The sequence below is a fragment of the Miscanthus floridulus genome, chromosome 3 (assembly GCF_019320115.1).
Source record: "Miscanthus floridulus cultivar M001 chromosome 3, ASM1932011v1, whole genome shotgun sequence".
NCBI classification, from domain to species: Eukaryota; Viridiplantae; Streptophyta; class Magnoliopsida; order Poales; family Poaceae; genus Miscanthus; species Miscanthus floridulus.
In genome coordinates, this window is record NC_089582.1 from 68,999,697 (window position 1) to 69,023,473 (window position 23,777).

The window sequence follows — 23,777 nt, forward strand, 5'->3', positions numbered from 1 at the left end:
CTTCCAAAGGCATTTTAAATTAAGCGAGGTGCTTAGGTTAAAATGCCTTCCTTAATCAAATTAGACATGGAGTCCAGTTTAGTTATTGAACTAAAAATTGCCTTAACAGATACTGGATATTTTGTTGGACTAACTGAAACGATCCTGATTTCCTCGAAGGGAAATCCACAGATTCAAAGTATAACATGATAGTCCCAGGCGATCATCCCATCACATTATCAAATAACAGTCGATATCACAGTCATACATTGAATACCTATCTTAAAAAGAGTACAAATAGCAAGGTTTACTCATTATTACATCGCCACTTGGTGGAATCACTCAGGGCATGCAGCAACTAGAACAACATCAAGTAGAATGACAGCGGACGTCGACTCCATCTTCATGAACCAAACTTGAGCGCAGGAATAGAACCTATAATCCTCCCAACCGTCTCCCTAGAAGTCGTACTCAGACTCGAAAACCTGCCAAACAATTATCAGTATGATTTGTACTGGCCACTGGCTCCCACCCAATGCTTTGCGTTTGCTTTGTGATAGTGGAACGCAAGGGTAGAGCAAAAGACCTATTTGTGGTTGTAGTTTCCTATGCGAGTATGTCAAGTTTTAATAATAATGCATCAAGTTTTAACCCATCTCATCCACACGTTATCCCATCCCCATCACACATATCTCACCACTCTCACACTCCCTAGGCGATAAGGACGACTCCCTCTCGTGCCTTGCCTCATCGGCCAAATTCGGAATCCAATACAAGAACCTAGGGGGAGAGAAGGACTCCACTCACTAATCAAGGGAAGCGTAGGTCATAGGAATGTCCATATCCGAGGATGTGACTATACGTATAGGTTAATCAACCCTGCAGATCGTGTACACCTAGAATCACAAGATCACCATCATTGGCGGTGGCCCACCATCATTGGCAGTGGCCCACCTAGGCTGATATCGGGCTACCTTCCAACCGGTGAGATGCCACCCTACCACTCAGCCCTAGGCAACCCCAGAGTCCACCGAAACGCTAAGACTATGAGACGTAGTACTAGGCCCCTAAGGTCACTACGCTGTCTTAGGAGGCTATGGGTCACACGCCTGTACCTCCCTACACTATCCACTTCCAACCTAGTAGTAGTGGCACTATCCTAGTTGGTCAGCATCCGTCCCCCGCCCATTTAGGAACAAGTGGCTTGCATGTAGGGTCCTATCATCCAGTTCTCTCGACATACCAGTCCTTAGGGGGACCAGACATGATATCTTCACAAGGGGCCAACCAATGCCCCATGCCTCGATGGCACCTCCATCTCGGGGCTTCATCCTACAAAGACACTCCACCCCAGGATCTCATCTCACATGCACCTGCCATAGGTACCTCTCGTAGGGGATGCCTAGGTCGCACCCCCCGGCAAGACTTGTCCAACGACATATCATAAGATCCTACCTGATTGACTCAATCCTCACCACACACCCAAGACACACGCCAAGATCTCCCCGGTTGTTACCACATTAATGGCACCAAGTGCCTTAACCACTCACAAACAACCCTCCACCAAGCATCACATCATAAATATAATGCATAGTAGAAGCAGTAGCAAGTAAGTAAGCGAGTGTCTAGCCTAATAGTGGGTGTGTAGGGGTAAGATCTCCTTGGTTGTTACCATATTATCGGTAATCTATCACAGATCATTTGCATAAAATAAAGCACTAGCATCTACATTATAGCATGTCTAATAGAATTCTATGAGGTTGGATGGGATGTGGCACCTGGTAGGCCGTCTCCAAGCTCCTCAGTGTAGTCGGGGTCATGCTCCTCAGTATGTGACTCCTCTAGGTCTATCAATGAGACATATAGCCGCAATAAGCGACTCCTATAGATGATCACAAAGAAGCAACAAAAATTCAAAAGATCCAAATGGACTCAAACATAACCCTATGATGTTGAGCTCCTTTTTAGAAAAATTTGGACTCTAGTTTCATATTTTTCTGAAGTCGTATGAATTTTCTATGAATTTTCCAAGATTAAATCTTATTTTGAAAAAGAAAAAGAAATGGAAAATCCAGGGCTTGACACGTGGTAGCACAGGATTGGTCGAAGTGGCGTGGGCTACTGATAGGTGGGACCGCGATCAACGGTCAGTGTTGACTGGTCAATGGTCAACGTTGATGGGGCTTGACTGGGCTTAGTGAGCCGGTCATGGGTCGGATTGGGCCGGGTTGGGCTGGCCTGGCCTAGACATGTGGTGATCTACCATGCTGGCCATGTGGCGTGCACGGGCTTCTACTAGGCTTGGTCCATGGGGTCGACTCACGATGGGCACGAGGCTAGTGCACCATGGACCATAGGCTAGTCCATGGTGGACCGGGTCCACTCACCCCTCTCTCTCCTTAGCTCATAATGGAACGTGCCCATGGCACTGCTGCCTCCTTGTCCTCCTCACTCCTCTCTTGTAGTGGCACCTCCACCGGCGGCGAGCACGCTAGGTCGAGTGATATGGTGGCCTAGCAGGGCAACCAGGGGCATCCATGTCATCAGGCTTCGAAGCAAATCCATTGAGGGGCTAAAAGGCATCGGCTTGGGGTTCTAAGTGACCGACAATGGTGGCCCAACGGCGATGGTAGGATCTGGCGATAACTCTACGGTCACCAATAGAGCCAAAGGTGGCTCTTTTCCTTCGATTGGGGTCATCAGAGAGCTAAAAGGCTCACCGACAATGACTAATGGGCATGGCGGAGTCTGCTCCGCAGCGAGGGTACACGACGGACCTTCGGCGAGCGTGTGGCCTTGATAGACCAAGGCAAGGTGGGCACTTTTCTTTCAACTGACTAGATGGTGGGGTGCGCGGGGTCACGGCGAACATCAACAGCCCCTCCTCATGATGTAAGGTAACTAGGATCGTCGAGAATGTCCTTGACACGGCGACGTTCTAACTTGTAGCAGCACCATCGAGGCGGTCACGGGCTATGGCATCTAGGCCCTCTACGACAAAAAGATGCATGCTTTGGTGGCTACTCGTCAAGGCGAGTCCACCCCCAGTGGTTTGGGAACCGCTACCGGCCTGGTGTGGCTAGAACATGGCGACGCCATAGGTGGCCTCAACCATGGCGACCGTACGGTGCACGGCGAGGGCACACTGGTGGTCCCAAGCACCCAAGGCTTGGCAAGGGCGGGTTCTTTGCCATGTACATGCTCTGGCATGTGCGGTGTGGTGTGGAGCCTAAAGGCTTGGCCTTTGCCTCTCCCAGGTGGAGAGAACATGGCAGTGATCATGGCGAACACGCGACGGTGGATAGGAGGGGGTCAAGGCTCATCATCGGGCATGGGGTTGTAGGGTAGCGGTGTAGTGACAAGGCAGGGTTGTGGCGAGGTGGTGCAGTGCCATGCCGAGCAGCTACTCCGACATAGCCGATCGGGGTTGCGTCTCTGGCTCCCGTAGTGACTCCATGGCAGCGATCAGCTCTGGCAGGTGGTGCTTGCCCCCCTTCCTTCTTCTCCTCCCTTCTCCTCCTCTTCTTTGGCTTGGCATGGCTGGTGAAGCCACCAGTGGTGGTAGGGTGGATAGGAGAGGGCCTAGGGCACTAGGGAGGGGGTTTTATACCCCGAGCTCACCCATGGCTAGTGGTGGACAATGAGGAAGGGTAGAGGGGGGTATGTGTAGGGCCGATACAGCCTCTAGGCTAGGGTTTTGGGTGTGCAGGTTGATTGCGTGAGCGCTGGCGCTCCCAATTCGAGCGGTGTCCAGTCAAAATGGGGTCGTGGTGGTGTCATGGTGCGGGGCCATGGTGGCGGGCATCCGTAGTGGCACAACATGGTTGGGGGAGGGGTCTGGGGTGACACAAATCATGGATGTGGCGTCCATCTACACGTCGGTGCCCAAGGCCCGGGAATGGGCAGTGAGGATGCAAGGCAGGGCCTCGGATGCCCGCTCTGGGGAGATGCTCTACTCGACGGCTCATGGCAGGAAAAGCAGAGGAGGGGGAAGAGTGAGGGGGATGACAAGGAGGTCCCATGGGGCCTGCCTGTTGGTCACCCGATGAGAGGGGGAGCAGGGGCATGACGGCGAGAGCTGGGCTAGCTTGGCCGCATGGGCATGGGTGCACGCCCGGGGAGAGCTAGGCTAGCTTGGGTGGCTTGGGCTGCTTAGGCTGCTTTGGCCTTTCCAATTTCCTTCCTTTTCTAAATCACTTTTCTATTTCTAGTTCCTATTTCTATTTACACCTTGGGCACCTATGCATGTATATATGTGTTGCCAACATATAGACATCCTAGTGGGGTCAACTAGATGTCGTTTAGGGTCCTATGGTCGAAGCCAAGGGTTGGCAACTCACACGCAACTAGTTAGTTATAAAGGTTAAGTTGATTTTATTTCATCACATAAAATCAAGATGCAACTCACAAGTTGATTAATATGCAAATGCTCATCCATGGTAACTTCATCCATGGTAACTTGGGACCTACTTGTGCAACTACAGGGGTGGTTTCCTAGTATGTACACTCACCATGCATGGGTTTTGTTAGAAAAAAATTTAAGTTGAGATTTTTGGTTATTGGAAAACCTAGGTTGTTATAGTCCCCCCCCCCTCACAAGAATCTCATCCCATGATTTAAGGTGTGACATACCTTTCAAAAAGGTAGGGGTAAAGCATCTGAAGTTCTGACCCTTTCTCCCAAGTGGCTTCTCGTTCACTGTGGTTGCTCCACTGAACTTTGCACATCGATATGGTGGTGCTTCTAGTTTCCTTCTTGGCTCTGTCAAGTATCCGGATAGGGTGCTCCCTATACTCTAGAGTGTCATGTATATCGAGTGCCTCTGTGAGTTCTGTGTTGACTTTATTCCTGAGCTTGCCTCGATTGGTGTTCCCGAATCACGACACGAGGGGTGACTCAGTGGTAAAGGAACTTTAGGGAAGAAAACATATATCGGCATGGAAGACGATTATTTTAATAAAACACACTACACAGTTCTTCAGAACTCGTCATTGGTGCATCCATACATCGAGATACATAAGGAGTTCTTACGATCCAAATTTCTAGGGAAGACTGAAGCTTGGATTAGGCGTCAACACATGGAAAGTTTCAGTGGTTGGTTGCCAAAAGAATGTCAAGGCGATGACAATATTGATGAGCAACTGTATTTTTTGGCTAGGCAGCCATCGTGGCATATCCTCACGTACCAAGGGTATGAGATAAATGGGAATATATTTTACACAGTTGCCCAAGATAAAAGGAGCACCAATCAAAATAGTGGTGTTCGTATAGATGGAACAGATCCAAATAGGAATATACAAACATATTATGGCCGCATAGAAGAGATATGGGAACTAGACTATGCACCTAATTTTAAAGTCCCTTTGTTCCGGTGCTAATGGGTGAAGCTGACCGGAGGAGGGGTAACAGTCGACAAAGAGTATGGAATGACAACAGTGGACCTCAACAATATTGGGTACAAAGAGGAACCATTTGTCCTTGCTGCCGATGGAGTCAGGTGTTCTATGTGAAAGACATGTCTACAAAATCAAAGAGAGAAAAAAACGAAGACATCAACTCAATGATCAATGAGCCAAAGCGCCACATAATTCTTTCTGGGAAAATAAATATAGTGGGAATTGAAGACAAGTCAGACATGTCAGAAGATTACGAAAGAAATGTCCGAATTCCACCCTTCATAGTGAAGAAAGATCCAAGCATCATGTTAAATGATGAAGACACTCCATGGTTACGACAAGATCATAACCAAGGGTCATACGTCAAGAAGAAATTCACTGTTGTGCCCGCATGATACAACGATGCATGTTTAATATATTATGTTTTAGAGACGGATATTATGTAATATGTTATGACTTCATAATTGTAGATCTTGCTGAGATGATCAAACTTAGTATTCAGAGTTTTTTCATCTGAGGTCATTTAGTGTCTGATTTGAGCAAGTTTGACCAAGTCAAATTTGGTCAAATAAAAAAACAACACTTTGACTCTAGTATTATAAACTCTAAATGACTTCAAATTGAAAAGTTTTGAATACCAAGTTTGTTAAACTCAAAAAGATCTACAATTGTTGTTTTGGTCAACTTTCCATTTGAGAAAGTTTGGACGGTTCAAATTTGTGATTTTTAAATTTCGACGCCTACAAACTAGTTTTCGGGACCCTAGATTGTCTCAAATTGAAAAGTTTTGAATACCGAGTTTGTTAAGATCATCAATATATACAATCCTTATATAGGCCATTTTTTCATTTGAGAAAGCTTGAATAAAATGTAGTTCAAATTTCATAAGTGTGTGACATAGTTTTAGAAAGTATATATGAGATTCAAGAAGTTGTGACTAGTGTTTGATAAAAATTTCTCAAATGGGAAAATGAGCTATGTAACAATTGTAGATCTTTCTGAGATGATCAAACTTGGTATTCAGAGTTTTTTCATCTGAGGTCATTTAGTGTCTCATTTGAGCAAGTTTGACCAAGTCAAATTTGGTCAAATAAAAAAACAACACTTTTACTCTAGTATTATGAACTCTAAATGACTTCAAATTGAAAAGTTTTGAATACCAAGTTTGTTAAACTCAAAACGATCTACAATTGTTGTTTTGGTCAACTTTCCATTTGAGAAAGTTTCGACGGTTCAAATTTGTGATTTTTAAATTTCAACGCCTATAAACTAGTTTTCGGGACCCTAGATTGTCTCAAATTGAAAAGTTTTGAATACCGAGTTTGTTAAGCTCATCAATATATACAATTCTTATATAGGCCATTTTTTCATTTGAGAAAGCTTGAACAAAATGTAGTTCAAATTTCACAAGTGTGTGACATAGTTTTAGAAAGTATATATGAGATTCAAGAAGTTGTGACTAGTGTTTGATAAACATTTCTCAAAATGGGAAAATGAGCTATGTAACAATTGTAGATCTTTCTGAGATGATCAAACTTGGTACTCAGAGTTTTTCCATCTGAGGTCATTTAGTGTCTCATTTGAGCAAGTTTGACCAAGTCAAATTTGGTCAAATAAAAAAACAACACTTTGACTCTAGTATTATGAACTCTAAATGACTTCAAATTGAAAAGTTTTGAATACCAAGTTTGTTAAACTCAAAAAGATCTACAATTGTTGTTTTGGTCAACTTTCCATTTGAGAAAGTTTCGATGGTTCAAATTTATGATTTTTAAATTTCGACGCCTACAAACTAGTTTTCGGGACCCTAGATTGTCTAAAATTGAAAAGTTTTGAATACCGAGTTTGTTAAGCTCATCAATATATACAATTCTTATATAGGCCATTTTTTCATTTGAGAAAGCTTGAACAAAATGTAGTTCAAATTTCACAAGTGTGTGACATAGTTTTAGAAAGTATATATATGAGATTCAAGAAGTTGTGACTAGTGTTTGATAAAAATTTCTCAAATGGGAAAATGAGCTATGTAACAATTGTAGATCTTTCTGAGATGATCAAACTTGGTATTCAGAGTTTTTTCATCTGAGGTCATTTAGTGTCTCATTTGAGCAAGTTTGACCAAGTCAAATTTGGTCAAATAAAAAAACAACACTTTGACTCTAGTATTATGAACTCTAAATGACTTCAAATTGAAAAGTTTTGAATACCAAGTTTGTTAAACTCAAAAAGATCTACAATTGTTGTTTTGGTCAACTTTCCATTTGAGAAAGTTTGGACGGTTCAAATTTGTGATTTTTAAATTTTGACGCCTACAAACTAATTTTTGGGACCCTAGATTGTCTCAAATTGAAAAGTTTTGAATACCGAGTTTGTTAAGCTCATCAATATATACAATCCTTATATAGGCCATTTTTCATTTGAGAAAGCTGTAGAACAAAAAATACTACATTTTCTCTATTTTTATAGGTTCAACAAAAAATTCCTGTCAATTTTGGTAAAAAATCGAGAAAAAAATGAAACATTGACGTTACAATAATGTGATAATAAATTTCCTATCGAATAATATTAGTTTTATTAATTTTAAGTTAGAAATATATTTTTGCATTAACAAAATACTTAGTATTAGTAACATTTATATTCTATATTCATAAAAGAAATTAAAAACTTTAGGTTACAAAATTTTCCTATTTACAATAAATAATTAGTTAATCAATAGTATTTTTTAAAATAAATATTGCAAAGTATTGAAGTTGCTATGGAATTAATTGATTAACCTAGTATTAAACAAAAACAAAATCCCAGGCCTTTCCAATTACGCTGGCGGGTTGACAAATTTTTCAGGGCTTCAGTCCCGGCCCAGACCAAGAACCGGGACTAAAGGGTGGGCGGCAATTTCGGTGCCCGCCAAAAAATACCTTTAGTCCCGGCTGTCAACACGAGCCGGGGCTAAAGGACATTTAGTCCCGGCTGGTAAGACCAACCGGGACTAAAGGGTTGGACCTTTAGTCCCGGTTGGTATTACCAGCCGGGACTAAATGCCCTTTAGTCCCGGCTGGTGTTACCAGCCGGGACTAAAGGGTCGCAGGCTATATATATCGAACGTCTGTTCTGTTCATCTTCGATCTCGCCTCCGTCGCTCAGCCGCCCGCCTGGCCGCGCCATCCGCCGTCATCGAGCTTGTCTCTGCCGCGCCGCCGTCGTCGTCTACCCCCGCCCGGCCGCGCCATTCTCAAGGCCCGCATCGCCGCATCCCGTCTCTGCCGCCGCACCCGACCCCACCATCCGTCGCCGACGCTCTTCCCGCGCGCCCACGCCGTACGGCCTTCGTCGAACTCGATATGATCTGCTGCTCTCGATCGGCCATGTTTTTTAGATTTTTTTTACAAAGTCTCGGCTGTATGTTAGATTAAAATAAGTACATGTAGTTTATTGTTAGTTTTTAGTTATTTTTAGATAGTTTTTGATATATTAGATTTAAATGTATTAAAATTTAATTAGTATTTTATTTAGATAGTTTTTTTAGATAGTTTTTTATTATAGTTTTTGATATATGTTAGATTAAAATGTATTATCTTACTAGTTTATCTAATTTCATGTTAGATTTATTTAATTGGATTTAGTAATTATATATTCTATCTCTCTATATATATTATATCTAGAGAGAGATTCTATATGTATACATATGTACTTAATTATTTCTATATGTATATATACATGTACTTATTTTCATGTGTTGAGAGAGAGAGAAAATTGTATCTAGAGAGACATTTTATGTGTATCACATGCATATCTAGAGATATAGACATATGCACTTATTTCTATATGTTGAGAGAGAGAGAGAGAAAATATATTGTATCATTCTATGTGTATATATATATATATGTACTTATTTCCATGTTGATAAAATATTATGTGTTATTATATTTAATTGGATTTAGTAATTCTATATGTGTTATCACATGTACTTATGTTATGTACCATAGTAATTCTATCTATGTGTTATCTTGAAGATACAAATGGCTGCTCCGAATGATAACTTGAGTGATGACATAATGACGGATATTATCAACGTCGGCACCAATGTGGATGTAGATGACACGAGTCAGTACTTTGCTGATTATGAGGATATCCTGAATATGTCGGTGGTTGAAGATCAACAAATTGTTGCACAAGAAAATACTGGCGAGGTATATTCGATTATCTATCATCGCTTATAGATGCATGCATACGTATATTTATTGTTAATCATTGTGTTTCTACTCATGTAGCCGGTCTCTGGATCTACATCAACCACCGACAAAAGTAGGAAAGTCTGAGGGCCAAAAAGCCATTAGAGGGCTGTTTCATAATATCAGAATTCGACACCGACACCGGCAAACCATTGGGACCACATGCTCAGACATATGTCAATCAATGTGGGTTCGTTGTAAGGGATAGGATCCCAGTTAGTGCTCGTGAATGGAAACAAAAGATATCCGCTCCTAATGTTAGTTTTGTATCTGATCGTGACAAGAACCTAGCTTGGAGAGATATCACTCAGCATTTCACATTACAAGCAGATGATGCTTTGAAGGAGCTAGTGAGGGATTGGACAATGAAGAAGATGGCAACATTGTTCCAGAGTTGGAAGAAGACATTGTATAAAAAGTTTATCTTGAAGAATGCTACGCCGAATTTCAATACTAAGGCGTTTGTCAAGTTGGAGTCCCATTGGGATGCCTTCGTAGAATACAAGACATCCCAAGACAGTGAGGAACGTGTGATGTGGAATCGGCAGAATGCCCGACAGAAGCAATACCATCATCGCATGGGATCAGGTGGTTATAAGAGTGCTATTCCCAAGTGGCAGAACCTAGAAGTAGAGATTACTGCCAAGGGAATCATACCTGAAACAATAGAGAAGAACTGGCCTCAACGCGCAAAGAATTGATTCTACGCTCATGGGGGAAGCCTAGACCTAGACACTAGCAAGCTAATTTTCGGCAAAAAAATTGAGAGAGCAACACAGAGACTAGCTCGTGCTAGGGAAGAAGCTGATAGTGGTGTTTTCAAGCCTAACAGAGAGAAGGATGAATTGACATATGCACTAGAGAATCCCGAACACAGTGGTCGAATAAGAGGCTATGGGGCAGTTCCGTGGCTACACGCATTCTCAGCAGACAAGGATACCTACAGAAGCCGCCAAAGAAAGAAGGATGAGGAGGCAGAACAAATCCGTGCATTGGAGCAATTTATTGACGAGTCACGACAAGCATTGCTTGAATCACGTGAACGAGAAAAATCTCTTGAGGCAAGAATGCAGGAGGAGATCAAGAGGCAAGTGAGCTAGCAATGAGTCAAATGCAATCGCAATCAATGCCGGGAGTCACCATTAGCCCCGTTGGTCAGATGAAAAGCAGTTGTGCTTCTACGGAGCTGCCAGTTATTCAAGACGACACTGGGTTGCGCTTCCCTATTGATGACATTACCGAGCCTCTAACAACATGTGAGCTGCACATTCCAGATAGTAATAATGCATCAATCATGGTGGCTGTCGGGGTTGTATCTCCAATAGACCGAACGAAGACACCAAGAATCCATGGGTCAGTTATTCAACCTGGATATGCTAGCATCTCGGTCGATAGAGTGCTCAAAGGTTACAGCAATGTTCCTCTTGACATTGAAGGTGGTGATGGGGAGAAGACACTAGGAGAAGCAGAAAAGACATTTATTCAATGGCGCAAATGCTTCATCATCATTCCTGGGGCGCCACCGCTTCCCCTACCTCACCCTAGGTACGAATGAAAGTGAATGAAATATTATTTTCCATTAATTTTCTATTGGCTTAAAAAATAATTGACACACAACTTGTTTTTGTAGCAGGGTCTCCCCCCAGCCTAGCCTAATCATTCATTCCCCATCTCATCACAGCGTTGCGGGGGGTGAGACGACTTCATTCCCACGGCGATCGCCAACTCCTACACCGGCCCCATCGCCTCCACGACGATCTCCAACTCCTACACCGGCCCCACCGCCTCCACAACGATCTCCAACAACACCGGCCACATCGCCTCCACGCCGGTCTCCAACACCGCCCCCACCCCCTCCACAGCGACGCACTACAAAGACGTCTAAGGTCCCGGCGGCAAAGAAGACCCCGAGAAAAAGAGTTATTTCTCAAGAAATACTTTCTGAAAAAACTGATGAGCAAATAGTAGCTGAAGAAGACAAAAAAGTGAAAGATTTTTTTATAGATACCAAAAAGAAGAGTCAAGCGAAGCTTAAGGAGAAGCCATACTTTTACCTACCACGAGAGGTGCTGAGGCAGAAGGTTGATGCTCACAAGAAAAAGATGATTGAACTTCGTAAGCCTTCGCCACTATCAGACTATGACCGCTCCCTCGTGAAGTCACATGATGCAGATAAGAAAAGGAAAAGAGCATCAGGGAAGGATGTCCCACAGCTCGGACAACAGAAGCAACCAATGCAAAATCTTGTTGTTGCTAATCAATATGGTTCCAACATAGAAGTCTATCGACCAGACAACTTTGGAGAAGTGTCGGTTCAAGCCCTTAATGCTTTTTTTCAAGATACTGGTTTAACCTTGGATCAATTGACGGGCAAAGCTCCAATCCAGAACCTGGAAGTTGATACCTGGAAGACTTATAAATATGGCAAAAGTCTGTACAACCATGCGGCTCTGAATGAATTGGGTACGCAAATGTACTTGCTCAACAAGTGGTACATGCAGGCGTGTGGCAGGGGTGAGCAGTGGATCTTTGTCAGATTTAGAGACCATCATTACTTCCGTGGCGATGACATCTTACATATTAGTTTCGAAGAATTGCATCAACTATACCACATGGACGCTCTGGACAAATCAATCATTAGCTCCTTTTGTTTGTAAGTGATTCTTACTTTTATTTAATAAACTCACTTCCATGTGTACGTGTATATAATTATCCTCACATGTAACTTATATTTATATACAGATTCCAGATGTCAGAGCTCCAAAGAATACAAGACACCAGTGTTGGCTTCATTGATCCTTATATCATATTCAAAACCGGTATTATTGTCAAGGAGCGATGGGTATCTGAAGCACAGGAGAATATCATGATGTTCTTCGTGAAGCAGCACGACAAGACAACAATACTTTTCCCGTACAACTTTGAGTAAGTGTTAATAATAATGTAGTCTACACATTTTATGTAATATCAATACAACTTATATGCATATACGTGTGTGTATAAACCAATGCAGTTTTCACTGGATACTCATTGTCATTGAGTTAAACTCAAGTCGGTTACTAATCTTTGACTCGTTGAGAAAAGAACGGGCACTATACCAAGATATGATAGACATTATCTAGGGGTAATTTTGATCTCTCGCGCACAACTATTATTGAATAGACTTTGCCATAATTTATTAACGATCGTACATTATTGGTCGCACAGGGTTTGGAAAGAGTTTATTCGGCAACATTGCAAGGATTGCAAGGCACCACTTAATGTAGTTGAAATACCAGTAAGTTGTACTATATACACTTCCCCACGTGTTTAATTACTATATCGTACTTCAATTTACGTGTGAGATGATGAGAATAATCTTCTTCTCGTACAGTGGTGTTTGCGGTAGGAACCAGGTAATAACTTGTGTGGATACTACGTTTGTGAATTTATCACTGCGCACATAAGAAGAACTCCTGAAGATGTCCTCAGAGTACGTATATATCAATTTTTATTTATTTTTAAATGAATATATATACATATATGTGTATTAATACTTTTCCTTTTATTTCAAATGCAAGACTGAATGGTTGAAACGAAGGGTCATGCAAAAAGACCATCTGAAAGCAGTTCAAGAGTCAATAGCAGAATATCTTCTAGAAAAAGTGCTAAATCCCAACGGTGAGTTCTACTTTGATCTTAAGGAATAAATGATGTAAATTAAATGTTTATTGATATCGTTATTTTCGAGAACAAGATTATGAAAGTGTTGTATATATACATATATATATATATATCTATAATATATATAGTTTCATACTTTATTCGAATATAATAATGCTCAAGATGAGAATTAGATGTAATTATACGCATGCGTGTATTTATATTAGCAGCGTAGAATACGTACATAAAAACATATTATATATTAAACAAATACGTGTAACTGAACTGAAAACAAATTAAACAAAAAGAAAAGAAAAAGAAAAGGAACCTTTAGTTCCGGTTGGGGTTACCAACCGGGACTAAAGGGTGAACCGTTAGTCCCGGTTGGTGTTACCAACCGGGACTAAAGGGTGAACCGGTGCGCCAGGTTCGCTTGGCTGGAGGGCCTTTAGTCCCGGTTGGTGTTACTAACCGGGACTAAAGGTCCCTCTTTAGTCCCGGCTCGATGACCCGGGACTGAAGGTTCCACCTTTAGTCCCGGAATCGTTGTCCCGGCGCGGTAACCGGGGCTAAAGGCTGTTACCGCCCGGGACAACAAGTCCATTCTGTAGTAGTGATAGCTCCACTTCTAACGTCAACAAACAACCGGTACAAACATCACAAGAACCTATAAACAGTACACCAAGCATTACAAAAGTATATTATAAAAATAACTAACATGTACTACTCGTCGTTATGAACTCGTGAGCACAAAATCCGACTAAAACGGAGCTATCATTCAAAAGTTATGAGCTTTTGAAGTTTTATAGATTATAATTCAAATTCACATTATTTTGAAATAGAATTGATTTCTGTAAAAGCTCGATGAACTGTGACATAATATAGTTCATGGAATAGAGTGCTAAAGATGTACGGTCATAGACGGAAATGGAATGATATGGTTAGCTATTATGGACTAGCAAAGAAATTTTACAAAGCATATAGAATGAATAAATTTGATATGATGAAGGATACGGCTCAGATTACTAAAGAGATATTAAAAGGAATATTGATATTAAATTTTGAAGAAAATCATGATGTATGTGACATCAGCTTGATGTAGTATACCATGTAGTATATGTATATCATGTATAAAGGTGGGTTGTATAGTAGATCATGCATGAAGAATCACGTAACCATAAAGGGATATTCTTGCGGACTGCTGCCTGCTGGTGGAGCTTATTGACTATACAATTTTTAGTGTAAGATGAACATCTGTACGGACCGTGGGAGTAACTCGAATATATTGCCAAATAATGATGGACATGCAAACGACTGAACGAGTGCTGAATAGATCGACGATGATGGGTTGCTTCTCACCTCGCTGATGGCTGGTGACGTGAAGTGATGGAGGTGAACGGAATGGAAACGTAGATGCTAGCAAGCTTCTGAGTTCCGACCTGTGTGCAATTGTAGCTGATGAAGCGAGGTGACCTGCCATGCGGAATTTGATGCTATGGCTGTAGTTTCTTATTTGGACGGAAATGAATATGTAGATAAACAGGATAGCGATGGTGATCACCTCAGCTGGGTTTTCTACTTCTTGATGACGTGGAGAGGCCGGCGGCGGCGGGTCTCTCCGGCATGGTGGGGAACGGCCAATTGGACACCGATTGCTGTTGAGAAGCAGCGGAGAGGATGCAGTATGTCACTTCAAAACCAAGGAAGGAATAGATGGGGCAGGAGACGTCCTCTCGCGGGAGATCGACACCAGCGGCCGGAGCTAGGAATCCGACACGGACAAGTGCGTTGGGTACGGGAGCTCACCACGAAACTGGTGGAGTAGTTCGTGGCATCTAGTTCAGAATGGGGAGTGAGGGAGTCGAGGAGAAACGGACTGCGGCGGACGTCGGAGGCTCCGGCGACCACGGATTCTGCACAAAAGGCCTCAGATTACTGCAGATAAGTAGCATGGCCTCAGCAAAAAGTCCCTGCAAATTCAACAAAGGCGGAATCGAAGCAGGAGGCGGCTCGACCAAAGTGAATCAAAGGCAGCAGAGGTCGACGCGGCAGTGGCGATGACGGCTTCGACTGGTGGTGCTGCAGCGAAGAAGAGAGGGCGACAACAGACTTTCGGGTGGCGGAAAAGAGGGAAGAGGCTCGGGCTACACTTATATAGGGAGACGAGCGAGGAATGTGGACGGGATTGGAGCTCGGTTCACAGCCATCAATAGTGGCCGGCGGTTTCTGCATGCAGAGATTGATGTGGCATGACGAAGGGAGTGAAGAGGGGCGTTACTGCAGGGATTTGATGACGCTTGATTGCGGCTTGACTGACTGGAGAGGAGGGGCCGCACCTGGCCGGCTTCCTGGCTTGGTTCATCCATCGGCCATGGATGGAAAAGGAAGCAGAGAGAGCGCTGGAGGTTGGGGATGGCAAGCGGGGTCCACCCGTCGGTGAGAGGGAGCGGGACCCGCCTGGCAGTGACAAAGAGAGGAGAGCGCTTGGGATGGAACAAAGAAATATAATGGCGGCATGTTTTGCATCTCCATCGATGGAAATTCAAGAAAGATTAAGATGGAATTCATTTTCTAGATATAATGGGGCATGTGTGCATGTAGATTGAATATAGGCCAGAAGGAACTTGATGACTAGCACTGATGTGGGGTGGCGCAATAAGTAGAGAGAAAAGGAAATGTCTTCATGCAAGAAGGAATAAACAAGCGTGAAATTGTGATATTGTTTTACGCTGGATAAACAAAAAAAAGAATATGACACCAAATATATATTGCTTGCTTGGGATTAAATTACGTGCAAAGGAAAACGAGCTTAAGGAAAAGAAAATGCAAAGAATGAAGAAAAAGGCCAATAATTTTATAGAGAAAAGAAAGAAAAGGATTATGTTGGATTTGACGATATTATTAGATAGGATAACGATTAGGCCAGGAAGAGATTTGACCCCAAAAAAGTTAATTTTGAAGTTTGAATAAATAAATAAATGAACATTTTGAAACTTGATTTGCCAAAATAAACTTAAAACTTGTTTTGAAATTTTGAAAATAGAACAAAACCTATTCCAGGCTCAATCGAATTTTATAATTCATTTTTCACTCACTAAAGAAATGAAGCAAGCATGAATGCAACAAAGAAGTTTCTAAACCTTATATTAATTTTAGTTAAACAAAAATTATTATTTGACCTACATTAAATGCATAAAATTAATTAAATACTCAATTTAATTACTAAATTTGACAAGTCAATTTTTAGGGTGTTACACCGGCACTACTCTCAAATGCTGCTCATGTTCTTCTGTAGTGGCTGAATAGATCAGAATGTCATCGATGAATACCACTACGAACTTATCCAGCTATTCCATGAACACCATGTTCATCATATTCATGTAGTAGGTCGGGGCATTAGTGAGTCCAAAGGACACAATGGTGAACTCAAACTGCCCATACCTAGTGACAAAGGCTATCTTGGGAATGTCCTCAGTCCTGATCTTCATTTTATAGTACCCAGATCAGATATCAATCTTACAAAAGAACTTGGTATCTCTTAGCTAGTCTAGTAGATCATCTATCCTCGGTAGTGGGTACTTGTTTTTGACAGTCACGGCATTCAAATTCCGGTAGTCAATGCACATTCTCATGGAACCATTCTTCTTCACAAACAAGACAGGGGAACCCTAGGGCAAAGCACTAGGCCTAATGTACCCCTTGTCAGAAAACTGCCTGAGTTGTTTCTTGAGTTCCTCCAGCTTGTCAACCGACATGCGGTAGTGCCTCTTAGCAATAGGTCTCATACTAGGGAGAAGGTCGATCACAAACTCCACATCCTGATCAGATGGCATACCTGGCAGTTCTTCGAGAAACACATTAGGGTATTCGCTTACTACGGGCACCTCCTCGACTGACTTGGCTTCCAAGGCACACAACATGGAAACTGTCCTCTCAAGGTTGGGTTCACATCGGATCACGTGCCCACTCGGATGTGTTATCTCTACATATCTTGGTGAGCAAGATATTACTCCCTTGTGTTGAGTCAGCCAATCTATCCCTAGTATGACATATAGTTCATCAGAGGGAAGTAAGGTGAGATCGGCTAGAAAAGGGTGACCCTCAATGGTGATGTTCACTCCCTGACATCTCTTGGTGCATCTGATGTTGCCCAAAGGTGAGCTAGTGTCTATGGGCACTCTTTGTGGGGTTACAGGTAGGTTATGCTCTCGTGCAAACTTGGTGGATATGTATGAACATGTAGCACCGGAATCAAATAGTACAAAGGCCTTAGATCCATGCACTAAAAACATACCGTACACCACATCGGGGGTGTTCTAGGCGTCCTCAGTGGTCAAGTGGGTGAGACGACCACGGGTGGGTCCCACGGCAAGTTTGTGTGGCGTACCCTGAACAGAAGCCTATCTCACTGAGGTCAGAGCAGGTGGTCTAGCGTTCTTCATGGGGCAGTCAGCAACCTTATGGCCTAGCTGACCACAGTCGAAGCAAGTGAAGGGCACGATGCTTGTGGCAATGGGCGCAGCGGTCTTCCACATGCTAGGGCTTGAGCAGGGCAGCTCATAGGGGGGCGGTGGTAGTTGGCGGTGTAGGTACCACCTCCACGGCTTGGAGAAGGTGTGGCTCCCTAGATGGCATGAGGACGAGGCAGCGAGGGCACGTGAGCACATGGCCTCTGAGATGACAGGGCATGAGAGGTACTCTCGGACTAGTGCTTCTTCCCATTGTAGAGGGCATCAGCCTCCTAACGATCCCTTTCCATCTCTAGGACCTTGTTGATCATCTCTCGAAGGGTGTAGCAGGTATGACTCGAGAGGGCCACCTTGAGGCATGTGTTCAGACCCTTCTTGAAGAAGTACATCTTTTTCTCAGAGTCTATTTCATCGAGAACATACCTCGTCATGCAAGTGAAGAGGTTGCGTTCTCCTAAATCTTCTAGGACCCCTAGGAAATGTTGCAGAATTCTTCCACCTTGGCATCCATCATGCCCTCGAGCATGTGGTGCTCATGGAAGGCTTCGGTGAACTCCTCCCATGTGATGTGCGTGGGGTCAGCATGGGTGTCACAGTAGCTGTCCCACCACGCACGTGCGGCGCCAGTGAGCTGGTGGGCTGCGACACCAACACACTCCTCGTCGGAGCAAGTAATTAGGTCTAGCTTCTTCTCCATCTCCCATAGCCAGTCCTTGGCGGCGATGGGGTCATCATCGGAGCTATCGAAGGTAGGAGGCCTCAGCTTGAGGAAACCCTTCAGCTTCCTTTAGAAGTCATTGGGTGGACCTCCATTGTAGCATAGTAGCCCCTTAGCCAGTATCTCGATGAGACGTGTCTGGTGGTCCATCACCTTAGACAGAAGAGGTCATGGTGGTGGAGCATTGTCGACCCTAGGTGAAGCATCCTCGCCCCTAGGCTGGGCTATGCCTGGTTCCTCTAGGATGGGCTCCTCCACATGCTTCTCTCTAAGAGGCAGTACCTCCTCCTTAAGGTTGAGGGTAGCGTGGGTGGTAGCGCATCCTCCTCTACAGCCACGGCCACGACCACGACCACGACCATGGCCAGTGGGCACAGGGGACAAGGAGTGATGGTTTAGACATTCTGAGCAGCAACATGACATCTTTGATGTGAATGTTAGATCACAAGTTATTATCAAGTGGTTAGGTGATTCATTAGCAATTTAATTCTAGCCATACACTCAAACAAAGAAGCAAGAACAACCATAAGAAGCATGAAGATCCAAGCATTCATTACATGAGTTTATTAGATGGCGATGTCTCTAGCAGCTACACTAGAAGATTCATAGGAAATTGCACTACATGTAGGTAGGCTCCAAAAGAGGGACATTCTACTCTACTCCTAAAAGTGAGTGATGTCTCATAGCCACACAGGGCTAATCATCAACACTATGACTACTACATTATTAGAGCATCACTAGGAAGCTAACTCTAACTAGGTGGTGGTGAAGTGCTAGCATTCATCTCCTAGAGCTCTACATCGGTACAGTGCATCCTCGAGATGTACACCAAGGCCTCCTCCAACTGCTCAATCTTTGGGGCCTTGGGGTAGCCCTCGGACAGGCATGCCTTTAGATTGAGCTTAGTGGGCTCAGCCCGGAAGGACTCCTTGTGTGGCCTCTTACGCGACTTAGGTGGTAGGAACTTCTGCATCTCCTTAAACTCTTTGACTCACCTGATGTCTGCATCAACCCATGCCTAGCTTATCTATCTACCCTATCCTTCTAGAACTCCATGTACTTCATGTACTTAATGAGGTGATGCTGACTATGAGCAGTGTTAATGCTCAACTGAACCACCTCCCTCTCCAACATGTTGCAACAACTCTCCAACATCATCTTCCTAAAGCCATACCTCTTCTCCCTCTTAGTATGATCCCTTAGGCACCTCTTCTTATGTTCAAGGGCATCCTGAAGCTCGTACACCTTGCAGTCTAAGTAGTCATTGTGGAGCCCAAAGTCTCTAGCCTTGTCTCTTAGATCTGCAATCTCCTTCTTTAGCTTGCTCTCACGTGCCTTGTAGTAGGCCTCCATGTGGTCGTAGCCCTCATGCTCCACATGGATGGTCTCCTTGAGTACCTCCTTCTTCTTCTCTTCCTCCAGGAAGGCTTCATCAGCCTAGAACAACATGTCCTGGGATCGACGGTTCTATGACTTGACCTCCATAATGTACCTATCCTAGCAGAGGATATACTATCCGGACACCTAAAGGCAAGGGCCCTCCTCGACGTAGATAGTCTGCTCAGTGGCTAAGACCTACCTCCTGGTACTCTAGGTGAGGTCTAGGGCTCTGGGAAGCAAGCAGTACGATCCTCTCCTAAGGTGCTCGTGCGCGTCATGCATCACTCGGCGAAGGGCCAAACGCAAAATGGACTAGACACAAGCTGTGATGGAGGTCTCCACTTGTAACTCCTGGAAGGCATGTAGCTCCGATAGGGTCTCACTCGTAGGATCCCTTAGTTAGACGATGATGTGGCCTTGTAGTCCATTGGGTCCTGGCTTGCCACAATAGATGTATTCGACCTACTCGGTAGGAACACCAAACTCCTCAAGGACATTGTAGAGCACCTGAGCAAAACCCTTGTAGCTTAGACTGTCGATGGGAAGCTCAACTACGGGTGCCATTTGCAAATCAGTCCAAAAAGGGATCAACAGATTAGAAAAAGAGGCAAGCCATGCATAAAAAGATGCAAGGTCAGTACATATAACAAAAAATGACAAGTTCTACTCCTTAATTCAATCATCCAAACCTATGGGTCTCATCCTAGGGTCAAGTATGGTTCTGATACCAACTAAAATGGTCCTGATTTCCTCAAAGAGAAATCCACAGATTCGAAGTATAATGTGATAGTCCCAGGCGATCATCCCCATCACATTATCAAATAACAGTCGATATCACAGTAATACATCGAATACTTGTCTTAAAGATAGTATAAATAGCAAGGTTTACTCATTATTACATTGCCACTTGGTGGATTCACTCAGGGCATGCAGCAACAAGAATAACATCAAGTAGAACGGCAGTGGGCGTCGACTCCATCTTCACAAACCAAACTTGAGCCAGGAACAAGACCTCTAATCCTCCCAACCGTCTCCCTAGAAGTCATACTCAAACTCAGAACCTGCCAAACAATTATCAATATGTTTTGTACTGGCCATTGGCTCCAATCCTATGCTTTGCGTTTGCTTTGTGGTAGTGGAATGCAAGGGTAGAGAAAAAGACCTATTTGTGGCTGTAGTTTCCTATGCGAGTATGTCAAGTTTTAATAATAATACATCAAGTTTTAACCCATCTCATCCACACATTCTCCCATCCCCATCACACGCATCTCATCACTCTCACACTCTCTAGGCGACAAGGATGACTCCTTCTCATGCCTTGCCATACTCACATAGGAAACTACAGCCAAAGCCAGAATCCAACACAAGAACCCTAGGGGAGAGAAGAAAGGACTCAACTCACTAATCAAGGGAAGCATAGGTCATAGGAATGTCCATATCCAAGGACATGACTATACATATAAATTGATCAACTCTGTGAGCATGTATGTCGACGAAATATAGTCGGCAGTCTCCCTAGGGGTATGCCCAAGGTAGTAGATTATCGGCAGACAGGTGCGCAAGCTACAAATGAGATGGTGATGCAAGATAGACACGAGGTTTTATCCAGGTTTGGCTGTCGTGAAGGCATAATACCTACGTCCTGCGTCTGATTGTATTGCTATATGTCAATGAGATGATTTTTGAGAGGGTCCCCTGCCCGCCTTATATAGTCTAGGGGGCAGGGTTACAGATCTAGAAACTAATCCTAACCAGTTACAATTGCCATAGGTGGCCGGATAAGGATTCCTATTTTAACCGACCAGGATCTTGCTTGATCTCCAAATCTACCTTGATTCCTTGCGCGGGACTCCAAGCAGATCGGATGGGCCATGCGTCGTCTTCTAGTGGGCTAGACCCCCTGGTCTGGGTTAGCCCAATCCTAGCCGTAAGGGTATAGGGGTTAATACCCCCATAGCTAGTCCCTAAGCACCATGTATTATGTTGCAACACGCCGTTTGATCTTCTTCGACTAATGCGGTCTGTCTTCATGTCATCTCCAACTGGTTGAAACATTGACCAAGCAAATGTACCAGTATTCTAGTTAGCACAGAGAGCAGTAGACCACGATTATAGGTGAAGATTCCAGTTGTCCAAAGAATGCATGGTGCTCTAAAGAAAAAAGAAAAAGATTTCTTTCCTAATCAAGTGTTCCCACTTATATTTCTAAAAAGAAATGTAAGTGACCCTTGTATAGTAGTAGAAATGGTCAACAATCAGAGCGTAGGGGTCAATAAAATAAGCACATTCACCGCAAGGTGAAGTGTGCCCACTTAGTCCCCGAGCCTGATAGTAGGTGACGTAGGCACGTGGTGTTAGGGTCTAAAAGGAATTCCCAGTTAAGTTGAGAATTCAATCGTCGTACAAGCGATACGAACTGCACCGATAGGTGCATTATACCGATGTAGTCCCCGAGCTTGCTGGAAGGCGAGGTATCAGCCTTATAGCAAGGTCTAAGTGAGAAAAAATAAATGCCTCTCAACTGTATGTGAGTACAAATCACATGTAGCCAAGGAGAGCGGTCCCTGAGCAATGGTCGGAGAGTGGTCGGGGCAGTCCCCGAACGTAACATGGGAAAAACGATGAATCCCCGAGAATAACCGTAGTCGAGACAATCCTCGAATACAAAGGTAATCGAGACAGTCCCCGAGCACGATTGTGGTCGAGATAGTCCCGAGCACGATGGTGGTCGGAATAGTCCCCGAGCATGATGGTGGTCGGGATAGTCCCCAAGCACGATGGTGGTCGAGACAGTCCCTAAGCGAAAAAAGTGTAGCAAAAAAACATATGCCATTTGTACTATTATTTTATGTATTTATTTATTTATTTATTCTGACAAGTCCAGTCTGACATGTCTAGTCAAAAAAGTAGACGGGTATAGCATGTCATGCTACCTTTTTGTCTTGTCAAGCAAACAGTTATGTGGCACCTGTCAGTAGGTGCGTCAGCATGGGCCCTCCCACACTAGCAATGAAGAGACGCATATATTGGCGTAGATCTCGAGGCTAGGAAAACAACCATCTATGGCGCGTGCGCACATCCCCCAAGAATCCCGAGCAGACGAAACAGCATAACTCTTGGGTTAAATACGGTATATGATAGGTTAGTTACTATTTACTGAACCCCATTGCCATTCGCAACCGTAGCTTTCATCTTCCTCTCGCCAACCAACCCTAACACTTCCAAAATCACCACCAATCAATCTGCCACCACTTCAACTGCCGCCTCTGCTAATCCCCACTACTGTTGAAAATTAGAATACTCCCCATTCACTAGCAAGGCCGGAGTCATGACAAAAAGTGATGCATAGAAGAAAATAGGGGTCATGGCGAAGGAATGGTGGAAGTCAAAAAGCAACGAGCAGACCATTGAAGACCTCATCACCATGGGGGTACTCCACAACAAGGAGCTCGCAGGATGGCGTGCGCCGAAGGGCGAGGGGTACCCCGATCCACAACCTGGTGAGATCGTGGTGTTTGAGGATTTCTTTAAACGAGGATTTGGGGTTTCGGTACATCCATTTCTTCAGGGGCTCTGTCTTTACTATGAGATTGGGATTTGCAATCTGCATCCCAACTCGATCCTCCTTGTTGCCACTTTTATTCATCTGTGCGAAGCATATGGCGGCTTCTAGCCCCATTTCAATTTTTTCTGCCATCTTTTCTGTCTGAGGAAGAAAGGAAGTGGTGGTTCGAAGATAGCCGGGGGTGTGTACCTCAACCTCCATGACGGCATGAAAGCCCAGTACCTGCACTACCCACGGAACACGTCGCTCAACAACTAGTACAAAAAATGGTTCTACATCCGAGAAGAGCCAAACATGATCATGCTATGCGACGCGGGCTACATTTTGGAGAAGAAGACAAGCTGGTCGGAGAAACCTGAGCATCTTGGACAAATCCCAGAAATATTTGGAATGATCTCG

The 23,777-nt window shown here is 43.9% G+C and overlaps 1 long non-coding RNA gene across 4 annotated transcripts; it reads right to left on the reverse strand.

Moving 5' to 3' along the window:
• Nucleotides 1-212: 212 nt before the first annotated feature.
• Nucleotides 213-15,643, reverse strand: LOC136545931 (uncharacterized). 4 transcript variants are annotated; one of them, XR_010781185.1, is made up of 4 exons: nucleotides 15,053-15,643; nucleotides 14,808-14,901; nucleotides 14,606-14,719; nucleotides 213-464 (listed from the first exon to the last, which is right to left on the reverse strand). It is a non-coding gene; the product is annotated as an uncharacterized lncRNA (long non-coding RNA). The 4 variants fall into 4 exon arrangements; XR_010781188.1 differs by lacking the exon at nucleotides 213-464 and adding an exon at nucleotides 1,756-1,826; XR_010781186.1 differs by lacking the exon at nucleotides 213-464 and adding an exon at nucleotides 5,214-5,498.
• Between the last annotated feature and the right edge of the window lie 8,134 nt (nucleotides 15,644-23,777).